We start from the raw sequence: 15,930 nt of genomic DNA, 5'->3' as shown, positions 1-15,930 counted from the left end.
AAAAAGGGACTAGAATGAAATTAGCAACAAAACCGTTTTAGAGCAAGTATTGGAACCGAAAGTAATGGGCATAGACAAAGTCAACAGAGATTTATCAAATGGGAGTCATATTTGAAAAAACTGACTTTTAGAAAAAAAATATGGAGACACAATCAATGCAATACGATTGGATTTTCTGAAAGATTTTTGATAAAGCCCCAAGCCTATTGTGCAAACTCGAATCGTTTGGGACAGGATAATATTGGACATGATTTTAGAATGAGAGAGATAACAGAGTAAGAATAAAACAATGTGTTTTTTAGCGTGGAAGGCTTCGGGATTATAGCAGGGATCGGGGCTTGGGACCCAACTATTCCCAATACACGCCAAACCTTTGGGTGAGGGGCCCAAATGCAATATTCTAAATCTGCTGATGTCACTAAACCACGTTGGATTGTGAGTGGGTGAGCAGAATGTAAAAAAGCTCCAAGGTGATTGAGACAAGTGGAGTGAATCGGAAAATACGTTGCAGATGGCGAGCAATCGGGAGGTGATGTGCCGTTGTGCACTTTGGTGGGAACTTTAGAACGGCACCCTATCAATTGAATCTGGATTGTTTGAAAAATGTTGATATCTCAAAGAACTTAAGCTGCATTTTTGTTTCCCTCTACGCAGACCTGCGAAGGTCATGAAGGGCTGTTACTTCTGAAGCCAAAAGTGAATATTGGGAATGGCACTGACACACTGACCAGTGTGCATAGACCCACCAAGTGGATAGCTGTAACATTGAAAATGTTAGTATCTCCCTGTACACCAGTCACTGAAAGCAATATTGCAGGAGCAGAAAGCAGTTTGGAAGATAAATGCTTATTCACCTTCATTTCACAGGGATTTGAGTGCAGGAATAAGGATGTCTTACTGCAGCTGTACAAGGCCTTGGTGAGATGCCATCTCAAACATTGTACAGTAGTTTTAGCAGTTTTGTTCTCCTTACCTAATAAAGGACAAACCTGACATTGAGGGAGAGCAGCGAAAGATGACTAGACTGATCTCTGGGATGACCGGCTTGTTGTGGGAGCAGAGTTTGAGGCTACTGGGCCTGTATTCCATGGGCTTTAGGAAAATGAGTGGAGATCTCAGTGAAATATATAAAACTCTGACAGGGTGAGAAAGATTGGAAGCAGTGATGATAATTCCCCTGGCTGAGACGTCTAAAACAAGGGGCCACAATATTAGATACAGGCAGGTCACACTGCATTGAGATGAGAAAATTTGTCTGCACTCAGAGGCTGGTGAACCTGGGGAATTCTCTCCTAGATCAGCCAGTGAAAGCCAAGACACTGAATATAAATAAGGACTTCGTTGCACTGAAGAGATAGGGAGAGAGCAGGAGTGTCGTGTGAAGAGAGAGGATCAGATACCATTACAGATTGTTCTCCAATAACGCGGTAGCTGTATTCACGTGTTGTTGGAAATCATGCAATATTAATAACAGGGCCTGTGGGAAAAAGAGGGTAAGGGGCGAACCCCTCAAAATATCAGTAAAAAACAAAAACTAAATTTAGTCTAACACATACACTAGCACAGTCTAAGTAAATCTTTAAATCATATACTATAATGAAATAGTTCAGAGAATGTAACACTTTAACAATACAGTCACTGACGATAGCACTGTACCTTTCTCCGAGCTCTTCACCAGAAAGCGCATGAGACAACTGACCACATGATGCCGACGTGGAATTCCAGTTCTCCCCAAGATTCTCTACCCCGGGTTGAAACAAAGTTCCTTCTAAATGAAGACCACAATTCCCAGTTTCAGGCTCAGTTTCAGGGCTTGCAGAGCGAATTGCATTCTCATTTTAGCAGAACACACAGAGAGTGCATTTTAAAGAGAGAGGATCTTGAGGCTGGGTCTTGCTGTTCAGCTGGTTCCCGGCAAGGAATTGTGTCACCATGAATCGGAGTTCACTTTATAGAAAAAGGTGCACAATTCACGAATCGCAATGTAGCCAAATCACATTTCATAAACATTCACTATCTGAGAACTGACAGTATACTGAATGGAGGAGCAAAATTGATGGGCCGAAGGGACTACAGCAGTTCTTATTTTATATTTCACAATGTTTAAAAGTATTAAGGAACATGAATACTGTGTGGCTAAAAGTGCATTGAGGAGATTTTCTCTATGAACTAGAATGGGGAAGGCTCAATGTGTTGAATGACCTTCTCCTTTTCCGATGTTTCTGGGCAGTCTGTGGGAAAGCTCTGTAAATGTCACCACAAGCTCTCAGATGTTAAGAAGGAGGGCTCTGCAGGGTCAATATGACTGTGTTTCCCATTCCCTTTTCCGTTACCATGGCTGGGGCCGGCTGTTCTGTCCAGATTTATCCTTTAAGACCTCGGAACAGTTTGATACAACTGAGTGTCTTGCTTGACCGTTTCAGAGACCATTGAAGAGTTTATCACATGTCTGTGTGTCTGGAGTCACTTTTAGTCCATACCAGGGAAGCACGGGAGATTCACTTCCTGAAAGTACATTGGGGAAGGAAATTGGTGCTTACAATCAACATTGGCTTCAAGGTCACTGTTACAGACACCAGATTTTACATCTCGATAGTTTATTAATTATTATTAACTTACACCAGCTGCCAGAGAATTAGCCTGGTATGGATTAGTGTCACAGTGACATTTCCACAGCAGCACCATCTCCAATAGAGAATCTATCGGAATGCACACTGAACAGGTTATTTCTGTGCTGCTTCACAGCTCTATCACAAAGAATTCCAACTAATTTGACTGTCGTAATGAGACTGAGGGGGTGGTAATTGGTCAGATTGTAATTATTCTCCTCTTAGAGGACTGGACATAGTTGAGTAATTTTCCACGTTTCCAGGGAGATCTCAGGTTTGGAGCTTCCCCAGGGACACGGCTTGTTGTGCAGCACAAGTCTTCAGTCCTATTGCAGGAATGGTGTCAGGGCCCATTGCCTTTGTCGTATCAACTGTGTTCAGCTGTTTCTTCATGTCACGTATAGCGAATCGATTTGGTTGAAGACTGGCATCTGTGATTCTGTGGGCAGTATCCAAGCAACACTTCTGGCTGAGGATGGTGCAGACACTCCATCCTTGTCTTTTACACTGACGTGCGGCATGGTTACATTCTTTGGGGGATGGCAACACCTAGTGGTGTTGCTGGGCTATTAGTCTCGCAACTCAAGATCCATTCTTTCGAGGAATTGTAGAGTAATAGCCTCAACAATAGCTGCTGAGATGTTAGTCTAACAACCCCAGTAATTTTCTCGTGACCTGAGATCGAATCCTGTCACAGCAGATGGTGGAATTCAAATCCAACAGATGTTTGGAATTAAGAGTCTAATGATGATCATGAATCAATTGCTTATTGTGGGAAAGGACCCATCTGTTTCACTAATGTTCTTAGGGAAGGAAACTGCCATCCATACCTGCTCTTGCCCACATGTAAATCCAGGCCCAGAGCAATGTGGTTGACTCTTAACTGCCTTCTGGGCAATAAAGTATGACCTAGACTGCGTAGCCTTAACCTATTGAACATTTCTTTTAAAATAATATTTGTGGAGACCTCTTCTCTCGTCAGTCTTTTCATATTTCAACTCCATGTCTGACTGGATGAGGCAGGATTGCAGAGCTTGGATCTGATCTGCTTGCTTTGTGATCATTTCGCCCTCTCTATCAGATATTAGTCCTACTGTTTGGAATCGAAGTGCAGGGTCAAGTGCAGTAGCTTTAAATGGGTTGTCATCAGTTTTAGCGACACATGGTTCTGACCCAGGTATATTCACCCACATTCGTCACTGAAACATCAATCATCTTAATGGGGATGATAGGGGGATCCACGATGGCGGCGACCCAGCAAGTCTGAGTCTACAGTGCTCCTCCCAAGACTTGGGCAAAGAGGGTCACCCACCCCCACCACACTCAAAAAGTCATTTAAAATAGCTGTTTAATTTAATTAGTTGCTTAGTATTAAATTTAAACAATCTAATCTTCAGTAAAAATTACTAAAGGGAAGGGATCCCGCAGCTCTCAGCAAGCAGGAACCCCTCCCCCACCCTCTCCAGCTGCATCAGAGGCGTCCGCAGCCGCCCCGGTGGACTTACCTACGGTGGCGAGCCTCGTGGAGAATCATCTCCAAACTGAATGCGAAGATCGACACTTTTATTGAAGAGTCCCGAAGCTAATGGGACTCACTCTCGGCCGCGCTGTAAAAGCACGACCGAGACATTAAGGAAATCGAGTGCTGAGTCGGAGGGGCGGAGCTAAAGGCCACGACCTCCGAAACTACAGCACAATCGGCCGTGGAATCGGGTCCGGACTCTCGAACAGCGAGTCCGGACCTTAGAGAATCACATTGACGACCTCGATAATATTTGAAAAAATATTCGTTTGCTGGGCCTTCCCGAACGGGTAGAGGAAGGCCAGCTTAGAGTGTTTTTCGAACGGTGGCTTCCACAAATTTTAAATCTGGAGGCTGGATCAAGCCAGGTAAGAGTGGAATGGGCCTATCGGCTTGAAATACACGGGCCCGGCTCGAACCAGCGCCCCCGCCCGGTTCTGTTCCGGCTGCAGAGCTATAAGGAGAGGCAGATACTCCTGGAAGCCTCCAGAAATCTTGGAAAAGATTCCCAAGCCATGATCTATTAGAGATCCAAGATCATGTTATTCCAGGACTTTTCCCCAGCTCTGGTCTGAAAGAGGAAGGCATTCGATGAGGCGAAGAAGTGTTTAAGGGACTTAAATATTCAGTACTCCTTACGCTACCCAGCGATGCTATGCTTTAACCATGAAGGATCCGTGTATAACTTCGGATAGCTGGAAAAGGCTACAGAATTTTTGGACTCTCTTAGATAAATTGTAAGAGATAATGGATGTTGGTTTGCCGTCCCCCCACTCCGGTTTATAATCCCCCCCCTTTTCTTCTTTTTTACCTTACTGTTTAATATTATCTTGTGGGGTGGGGAGAGGGATTTATTTATTTGTTCTCTACTTAATGATTTTCTCCACCCCCCCTTGGATTTTTTTAAATTATTCTATAGAAATGTATATATAAGCCGTGGGGGTCGAGTTAATGTTGGTGGGGGGAGGTGGTTACCATATTCTATTTTACCTCTGTCTCTAGGAGCGGGGTTGTTTTCCCTTGTTATTTTGTATTATTATATTTAATTATTACTTGTTGAGGTTGTAATTTTATAGTTATATATGTTTATGCATGGTATTAACATTACCAAATATATCCAGGTGTTGGTGTGAGTGGGGGGTGGGGGTAGTGTGCTCACTGTTAACTCTAGCTCTGTAGTATATTTGAATTCTCCTCATCCTATTGAGGTGCGCCTGGGGCACTGGTTGGGAGAGGATACAATGGACCTTTGGAAAGGAAGTGATACCCCCTGGGAACAAAGGGGAAAATCTCCATTTAAACACATTTTTTTTATTTAGAAATAGTTTTTTATTATACTTTTGTGAGTGTATTAGAGAGCCTTTATTTTTGTGAATTTTATATGTTCTATGCTCGGAATGTTCTGGATAGGGTTTCCCCTCCCGAAGGGTCTCGGACTTGCCCGGACGATTATGGTTGATCGATCGTTTAAGTGGTGCACCTGGAATGTCAAGGGGAGTAATTCGCCAGTCAAAAGGAAGAAAATATTATCAAATCTCAAGAAAGAAAGAGTTGATATAGCTCTCCTGCAGGAGACACACCTGTTGGATAAAGAACACTTGAAATTACGACAGGGTGGATTTGATCAGGCCTTTCTTTCTTCTTTTAGTTCAAAAAGCAGCGGAGTTGTTACTTTATTCGGAAGAATTTCCCTTTCAAAATCCTAAATCAGATAAAAGACGAATCTGGACGATATATTCTGATTAAAGCCCTTATAAATGGAGAGGAATATGGGATTTTAAAATTGTACTGCCCCCGGCACACCCCTTTAAATTTATAACGGAAGCCTTCTCAAAATTGATTGGTCTTGGTGCCCGTCATACAATTATAGGGGGAGACTTTAATTGTATCATGGATCTGCAAATAGATAGGATTCCCAAGAGTACTGCAGGAGTATCTCCCAGATCTAGACAATTGGTGGATTTGAACAAAGAATTAGGATTAGTAGATGTATGGAGATGGACTTAACAAATTACGTTCCATCTAAGTTCTTAACCCTCTGGAAGTCCCAGTCTATGTTAGGATAATTAAAATCACATATTATGACAACCCTATTGCTCCTACAAGTCTCGCCAATCTCCCTGCATATTTGTTCTTCTAATTTCCATTGATTATTTGAAGGCTTATAATGCAACCACTTATAACATTATCACCCCCTCTTACTTGTTTGCATCATGTATAAAATCTCATTGGATATTATCTCAGTTATTTCATCTTTAAATAATCCATTTACATCTCTTCCTCGCAGTGACTTTCACATTTGCAGCACCCCTTGTCAAGGCACAGTGGAGATATGTAGCTGTAAATGGATGGGAGCTGCACATCCTGTCAGTTCCAACATTGGCTGCAAGTTTCCCCACACTGGGCAGTGATCTAACACAGTGTTACCGAACAATGCAACAGCCTGGGTTTATATATGAATGAACCAGTGCGGACTTCACAGCTCCCCACGCTGGACATGTAGCCCAGGATTATAGATCCAGCATTGGTGTGGGCTGCACAGAGTTTCACTCTGGACATAGCTGGGTTGCATTCAGCAGACACTAGCCGGATCTACACAGTGCTACATCCTGAATATGTAATGGATGGACTGGTTATGTGAGTTGGATTGCAAATGTGAGAGAACTAAACATCTGGCAATGCCTTTATTTTGTGTTTTAATTCTTGTGATTGGACTCTTCAAATCCTGACTCATCCGGTTAGACCCATCCTTTTGGATGAGTCATAGTGACTGTTGTTACAGCATCTGTGTCGGCAACAAATGGAGGAGAGGCTGCAGAGAGGACAGTCTCTGTAAAATGGAATGAGGGAATCACCATCAGATCAGACATGGTTTTAGTGAACGGTGGGGCAGATTGAATGGACCACTAATGCAATTTATTCATATATTTCTGTTTGTTCCAAGCAAACTCCCCTTGTCTCCCAGTGTCCCATACTTGTTGGGACTGAGTCACCACCTCCTGTTCCTGCGTAACATGATCCTCGGCCCTCACTAGCCTCCAGATTTCTTTGTGCTCCAGTTTTGAGCAATTGAAATACTGGCTCCTGTTCCTGTGCCCCAGTTTCAAGCAGTTGAATGACTGCCTCCTGATCCCAAGTTTGTGAAAATACATGTCCTCCTCCTGCTCCTGAGTAACAGGCTCCAATAGTTCTGTGCTCACCTGCTGCACCTGTGGAATGGAGGTTAAACGGTGATCCTTGAATGACTGGCTGTGTGGAGTTTGTACATTCTCTCCGTGTCTGCGTGAGTTTCCTGCGGGTGCTATATTTTACTCCGACAGTATAAGGATATACAGATAAGGGTAGATTGGCCATGCTAAATTGCGCACCGTACCCAGGGAAATGCAGGCTCAGAGGGATAGGGCGGGTGATTGTCTAGTGGGATACTGTGTGGAGGGTCGGTGTGGCCTCGATGGGCCTAAAAGCCTGTTTCCTAACTGTAGGGATTCGATCATTTCTATGGAGTTCTCCTTGATTAGCAACTTTCGACAGGACCCTACCTATATGTCTTGCCTTGATTTGTCTTGCCAAAATGGAACAGCTCATATTTATCTAATATAAACTCCATCTGCCACCCCTCGGCTCACCTAATCAATGTCCCATTATATTCTGAGAGATCATTCTTCACTGTCGACTACACCAGCAAATTTGGAATTATCCACACTTACTGACCATACTTCATATACTCAAATACAAATGATTTGTATAAGTAACAAAAGACAGTGGACTCACTATTGATCTTTGCAGCACGCCACTGGTCACAGGTCTCCAAGTTTAAAGAACAAATGTCCACTGTCACGCCCTGTCTCCAATGTTCAATAAAATTTTGGATCTAAATGGCGAGCTCTCCCTGGATCCCAGGCAGTCTAACCTTGCTCACCAGGCTACCATGTAGAACATTTTGCTTTTCATACTGAATTCCATAAAGACAACATCCACTGTCCTGCCTTCATCAATCATCTTCATCACTTCCTCAAAACATTCCACCGAGTCAGTGAGACGTGATCTCCAATGTACAAAGCCCTCTTCAGTCCTTGACTTTCCAAATGCATATACATCCTTTCCTTCAAACCCCCTCCAACAATTTAGTCACCATTGACGTCATGCTCACCGATCTATAGTTACCTTGGATTTCCTTACCTTCTTAATCAATGACACTATGTTAGCAGCCCTGCAAGTCTTTTGACACATCACCTGTGGAATCAATGATACAGATATATCAGCAAAATGCTGAGCAACCTCTTTCGTAGCTTCCTACATACTATGGGATACAACTAATCAGGTCCTAGGAATTTGCTCACCTTTATATATTTTAAAATGTCCTACATCTCCTTGTAATATAGGTACTGTTCAAGGTATCACTATATTTCTGCATTCTCTCGCTCTTGTAACCTCCTCGACATTAAATACTGAGGAGAAATATATTTAAACACTCTAATGAAAATCCATACAAAATGAAGAGAAATTTAGAATAACTTAACTATTGGAAACCTTAACTGAATGATGGATACAGTCCCTTCTACAAATGAACATCTTCAATATGCTAACAGCACCTAAACACAGGGTGGCACCGTGGGCAGCATGGTGGCACAGTGGTTAGCACTGCTGCCTCACAGCGCCAGAGACCCGGGTTCATTTCCCGCGACTGACTGTGTGGAGTTTGCACGTGTTTGAATGCGAAACTCATTGTTTGAGAAGGAACGCACATGGAGGAAACTATTTTAAATACGAACAACTGACAGGCTCTTTGTTAATCAATAGAGAGAACGAGAGAAGTTTCATGGACAGATGAGGTAAAGTGTTTGAGAATGTTACAATAAAGTCATTGCCAGACATAACAGCAATATACATCGGCGTGCACATGAATGACAGATGGATGGGAGTTTGGTGTGAGTTCGAATCAGATTTGATTCAGCTGGTTTGAAGCTGGGAGCGTCAGCAGCAGATTATAGGCTTCATTAAGATTGAATCATAGCTCATGATTCAAAAATCAGATGGAAGAAGCCAGTGAGATATATTCTGGAGTGGTGAGTATTTCAAGTTAGAAATGGTCAGGCAATGGTGTCAAGAGTCAGCGCATGTTCAAAGGGATGCCCCACAGTTGTGAATTGTCGGCTTCAGCTGCAGATATTTGCCAGGAATGGGATGGAAACAGTGGAAGGAAGTGGAATGTATAACCAGAACAGTAGACAGTGACCTCCATGCTCTTAATATTTAATTAACAAAGGCAATGATGCATTGCATTGTGGTCTCCGCTGAAACTGAATAGGTCCACATAGAGACCCGTGAGTAACACTGCCAGAGCAGAGAGGGAAACAGTAATTGAACACCTTCATTGATGTAGTTAGCAGTGGTCTGGAGAGTGAATATCTGGATTCAGAGTTACAACAGGAACAATAATAGTGGCAAAAAGTGTAGACCATATGAAAGAACAATAATACAGTCATAATTGGTTTATACAAAACAAAATCTGGACAGTGACGCTTACCAGGAACACCAACAATAGCCAGGAAGGGATAATAAAGTATTGAATAATGAGAAGAGCATAATAGATCTGCGATGATAATGACAACCAATCAAATGCAGAAAGATACCAAACATAATCGGATAAGCGCCTGTCTATTGTTGGAATATTCCTGTCAAATATTCTCAGATTCTGATCCATTGCTGAAACATTCCAGCCTAATGTTCGCATATTCTGATCTGTTGTTGGAATATTCCAGTCTACTGTTCTCAGATTATGTTCCATTGCTGGGTGGGCGGCACAGTAGTAGTGGGCGGCACGGTGGCACAGTGGTTAGCACTGCTGCCTCACAGCGCCAGAGACCCGGGTTCAATTCCCGCCTCAGGCGACTGACTGTGTGGAGTTTGCACGTTCTCCCCGTGTCTGCATGGGTCTCCTCCGGGTGCTCCGGTTTCCTCCCACAGTCCAAAGATGTGCAGGTCTGGTGAATTGGCCATGCTAAATTGCCCATAGTGTTAGGTAAGGGGTAAATGTAGGGGTATGGGTGGGTTGCGCTTCGGCGGGTCGGTGTGGACTTCTTGGGCTGAAGGGCCTGTTTCCACACTGTAATGTAATCTAATCTAATGTAATATTCCAGTCTAATGTTCTCAGATTCTGATCGCTCCCCCCCCCCCTTTCTCTGGAGCTGCTGATCCCTGTCAGTGCTGTCGGTGATGCTCCCGTTCATGTTTGAGTTGGAAGCGTGTCTTCTTTTTTACGTTTTCAAGATGTCAGTTACGCTGGACAACAATGAGCTATTTGGAAACAGCAAGGTGAAACGTAGAATGGCTTCAACTTTCAGTGCGGGATGGCACTGAGTCGTCGTACGGGCGGTTGAGGCTTGTTTCTGTAGCGTAGTCGTCATCAAGTTCGCCGCATACGCGGAAAGTCCCCAGTTCAAAACTGGGCAGCAACTGCTGTGTTCTTCAACTGCAGCCTTTTACATGGACAAGAACGGAGCTTTCTTGCTTGCTTTGCCATCTGCAAACCTACCTTCGAATTTGCTTGAACAAATCTGCTCTCGTAGTGAACTGTAATGCAATTCCATTTAATTACTGTGCAAAGCATTGTAAAGTTTTTCTCCAACCTGGTTCTGGTCATATGCCATTCTGTTTGAGAGTGTAGTTATCGCGTTCTGATCCTTCCACGAAAAGCAGTACCGCATTTGCATTCCTTGCGCAGGCGGCTCGGTTCAAAGACAGGGAAGAAGCTGATGCGCTGGTGTCACAGCGCACCACGAATTCCTGAACTAGTCTGTCTGTCAAATGTACCCCGAAGTCGTCTTTCAAAGACCTCATTTGGAATCTGTCTCGTTATTCAACGTGCGAGAATTGGCACCAGATGTCCTGAATCATGTTTTGGAGCAGTTCGCACGTTAGTGGCTCATTCAATCAGCAACAGCAATGAAAGAAATTACACTCTCAGAGGAACCTTTGGACTTGTGCTTTCATAGTGTCGCTAGTATTAAGGTGCGCCCCGAGATCTAAGGCACGTTGGAACTGAAACGGAGGAATCGACAGAGAGGCAACAGAAAGACATCGCATCCATTTGGTTTTCTGTAAATCACCGACGAGCAGGAAAATGTAAACGGGGAGGCCGAGTGGGGAAGTGAGGAAGTTGCAGCTCTGGTGAACTTCCATCTTTGTGATTCACTCAGCAACCAGAGACGTGAAGGTGACACAGGCATGAGAGCTCTTCACATCGAGAACAAAAAGCACTCAAGGGCAGTTAGCACCTCTTCCGGAGTGGGGGTGGGGTGAGGTAATTACCTTTTGACTTATGTTACTATGTTCAGAAACTGGCTTTTAGATTGAGGGGAACAGAAACTGCATTTCTAAAAAGCACCATGGAATTTAGCAAAATTTATTGAGTCGCTTCTCGTCGATTCCCACATAGGTTTCCAACTCAGTTGGAATCCATGTGGCTCATGTCCAGGTGTGAACATCTCTGCAGCAAATTGCACGGTTAAGGTAAAAGGCAAGGAAAGTGGCATCTCGAACTGGCTCCGAGGTCAGAGCATCCTCACAATGTGATCTGTCGTTCTCGGATTGCAATGCTTCCTCCGGTTTTAGGGTGGAGAACATTCTTTGGGACTCTTATTCTGCAAAACAGACGCAGTGACTGAAACTATGCTGCACGGTATGATGTGCAACACGGCCTGCTCAGCTTTGTGCATTTCCCCTGTAGTCCGGTGTGTTCCGAGTTCCGTGTAAACGTGAAAGTTGTCCTGTTTCGAGCAATGGTTGAAATCATTTAGCAAAGCAAGAATCGAAATTGCAGTAATGTCAAGCAGCTCTTGTTAATTTGACCAAATCATAAGCGATCACATGTTCTCACGCACTCACAGATACATTTGTAGCTGAAAGGAGTCTGAGAAGATAGACTCAGTTTATCATTGATTTTTGTCTGGATTGATGGGTTATCATTATCTGCTGCGAAATTGACATTGTAGCCGGGCACATTCCAGCAGCTGTGCGAGTCGGAGAGGGATCATGGAACCCTTTTCACGTGACTTTGCATCTGTTGTTATTCAGGGGCACAATTGGTAGTGCAAGAAAATTGGCAGCGTGCTAGTGTGGTCGAGCAATTTAAGGCTCCAGTCTCGACAGAGGCGTTAGGTTCGAATCCCGTTTCTGCGGATCAACTCCAATGCTGCAGCTTGTTCAAATGCTGCTTCGACCCCAACTCTATTGATGTTGAAAACAAAAGAAAAATGGGTTTGCTTCCCGGGGAATTAACTGTTGTGTGGGAAAATGCCGAATTTTTCGAAGTGTCTGCTGTCATGATCGTGTTCACCTCCTGCGCATAAAATTGCAAGCAGGTCTACTGCTGCTTTACGTTCCAGGCAAGTTGAGTTTTTACTGGAACCGAATGGAGACTGGTATTTCATCGCTGTTGTGAAACAAAGTCCTACGGTAACTCGACTCGACATTATTTGGTTTTCTGGCCAATGGGAAAATCGTTCCAATGAATTTCGATGTGATATGTTATTGGATTTCTCCCATTTCCTTCATTTTCGTCCTGGAGACATCGGAAGGGAAAGGTAATCTAATCGAGACTGTGATTGGTGAAATTCACTTTTTATGGCCAATTCTTATTCGGTTCTTTCTTTCTCTCTTTTCAGCATTGTCTGGGAAGTGATGGTGCACTAAGGCTGCAGTATGTTTGAAAGAGCAGATGGGATTGCCCTATTGTTAGTCGTGAGATTACTTTATAACTCATGCCCTCGGAATGTCTCACATTTAGCATTCATGTCTCCAGGACGAAAATGAAGGAAATGGGAGAAATCCAATAACATATCACATCGAAATTCATTGGAACGATTTTCCCATTGGCCAGAAAACGAAATAATGTCGAGTCGAGTTACCGTAGGACTTTGTTTCACAACAGCGATGAAATACCAGTCTCCATTCGGTTCCAGTAAAAACTCAACTTGCCTGGAACGTAAAGCAGCAGTAGACCTGCTTTTGTTTGTGTTCCATGTTAAATGCTTTCTGTTTTGCGATTCGCTCAATACATTCCGAGTTAACAGGGTTTCTGAGGTAACTTCCAGCAGCAAAACTCCTCAACTGAGGATCTGGGAAAATTTCAAGGACTATGGTCAGTCGGAGCAAATTTAAGAAAGTCGTTCATTTCTGCAGTGTTTCACAATACTACCTTTCCCGTGAGCAGTCGAACAGACTAAATGATTGTGCCACAGACTGCGACGGCAAGCTCCGCTAAAAAGTAATCCTTTAAAGCCGGTGCAAGCAACACAACATTATTGGGGTACACCGCATGGAAACAGATACTTTGGTGTATCTCGTCCTTGCTCACCACATAGCCAAAATTAAACAATCCCATTCCCCAGCATTTGGCCCCAATCCCTCTAAACCCATCCTATACAGAAACTCATCCGATTACCTTTGCAATTTTCTGAGCCTCCTCCACTTCCTCTAGTAGCTCATCCCATACACGCACAACCTTCTGCGTGGGAAATGTGCCTCAGGTCCTTTGTCAATTTCAGCCCACTCAACTTAAACCTATGCTCTCGAGTTTTCAACTCACCCCAACTTGGGTAAAACACGTGAATACTTAGTTTACAACCCTTCATAAGATCATGTCGCAACCGGCTACGCTGCAGGGAATGTCGTCCCAGCCTGTTCCACCTCGCCCTACGGTCCAAACATTGACGACATCCTTGTCTATATTTTGTCATCAAATTCACGTGTCTTTTTTTTACGTTTCCAAGATGTCTATTACGCTGGACAACAACGAGCTTTTGGAAACAGAAAGGTGAAACGAAGAATGGCTTCAACTTTCAGTGCTGGATGCAACTGAGCCGCAGCACAGCCGGCTGAGGCTTGTTTCTGTAGTGTAGTGGTCATCACGTTCGCCTCACATGCGAAAGGTCCCCAGTTTGAAACTGGGCAGAAACTGGTGTGTTCTTCAACTTCAGCCTTTTACATGGACAAGAACTGAGCTTTCTTGCATGCTTTCCCATCTGCAAACCTGCCTTCGAATTTGCTGGAACAATCTGCTCTCGCAGTGAAATGTAATGCAATTCCATTTAATTACTGTGCAAAGCATTGTAAAGTTTTTCTCCAACCTGGTTCTGATCACATGCCATTCTGTTTGAGAGTGTAGTTACCGCCTTCTGATCCTTCCACGAAAAGCAGTAACACATTTGCATTCCTTGCGCAGGCAGCTCGATTCAAAGACAGGGAAGAAGCTGATGCGCTGGTGTCACAGCGCACCACGGATTCCTGAATTAGTCTGTCTGTCAAATCTACCCCAAAGTCGTCTCTGAAAGGCCTCATTTGGAAGCTGTCTGTCGTTATTCAACGTGCGAGAATTGGCACTAGAGGTCCTGAATCATGTTTTGGAGCAGTTCGCACGGTAGTGGCTCATTCAATCAGCAACAGCAATGAAAGAAATTACACTCTCAGAGGAACCTTTGGACTTGTGCTTTCATAGCGTCGCTAGTATTAAGGTGGGCCCCGAGATCTAAGCCACGTCGGAACTGAAACGGAGGAATCGACAGAGAGGGTACAGAATGACATCACATCCATTTGGTTTTCTTTAAATCACTGACGAGCAGGAAAATGTAAACGGGGAGGCCGAGTGGGGAAGTGAGGCAGATGCAGCTCTGGTGAACTTCCATCTTTGTGATTCACTCAGCAACCAGAGACGTGAAGGTGAATCAGGAGTGAGAGCTCTTCACATCGAGAACAAAAAGGGGGTCAAGGTGAAGGTGATGGAGTGAGAGTGAGGGGGTCAGGGTGAATTGATGGAGTGAGAGTGATGGGGTCAAGGTGACGGTGATGGAATTAGTGTGAGGGATCAGGGTGTCTGTGATGGAGTGAGTGTGAGGGTGTCAGGGTGACCGTCATGGAGTCAGTGTGAGGGTGTCTTTGATGGAATGAGACTGAGGGGTCACAGTGATGGTGTGAGTGTGAGGGGTCAGGGTGACAGTGATGGAGTGCGTGTGAGGGGGTCAGGGTGACAGAGATGGAGTGAGTGTGAGTGGGTCAGGGTGACGGTGATGGAGTGAGTGTGAGGGGGTCTGTGTGACGGCTACGGAGAGAGTGTGAGGGGGCCAGGGTGACGGTGATGGTGTGTGTGTGATGAACTCGGGGTGACAGTGATGGAGTGAGTGTGAGAGAGTCAGGGTGACGATGATGGAGTGACTGTGAGGGGTTCAGGGTGACGGTGATGGAGTGAGTGTGAAATGGTCAGGGTGACGGTGATGAAGTGCGTGTGAGGTGGTCAGGCTGATAGTGATAGAGAGAGTGTGAGAGGGTGAGGATGACGGTGATGGGGTGAGTATGAGGGGGTCAGGGTGACGGTGATAGAGTGAGTGTAAGTGGGTCAGGGTGTAGTGATGGAGTGAGTATGAGGTATCAGGGTGTCTGTGATCGAGTGAGTGTGAGGGGATCAGGGTGACTATGATGGAAAGTGTGTGAGAAGGTAAGGGTGCAGTGTTGGAGTGAGTGTGAGTGGGTCAGAGTGACGGTGATGGAGTGAGTGTGAGATGGTCAGGGAGAGAGTGATAGAGTTAGTGTGAGTGGATCAGTGTGACAGTGATGGAGTGAGTGTGAGGGGATTAGTGTGATCGAGATGGCGTGAGTGTGAGGGGTCAGGGTGACAGTGATGGAGTGAGTGTGAGGGGATCAGTGTGACGGAGATGAAGGGAGGGTGAGGGGATCAGTGTGACGGTGATGGAGTGAGTGTGAACGGATCAGTGTGAAGGTGATGGAGTGAGTGCGAGGAGGTCA

The sequence above is a fragment of the Chiloscyllium plagiosum genome, unplaced genomic scaffold (genome assembly GCF_037043375.1).
Source record: "Chiloscyllium plagiosum isolate Xiang-an unplaced genomic scaffold, Cpla_swu_hap1 HiC_scaffold_44, whole genome shotgun sequence".
Lineage (NCBI taxonomy): Eukaryota > Metazoa > Chordata > Chondrichthyes > Orectolobiformes > Hemiscylliidae > Chiloscyllium > Chiloscyllium plagiosum.
Note: the sequence above shows the minus strand (reverse complement) of the source record.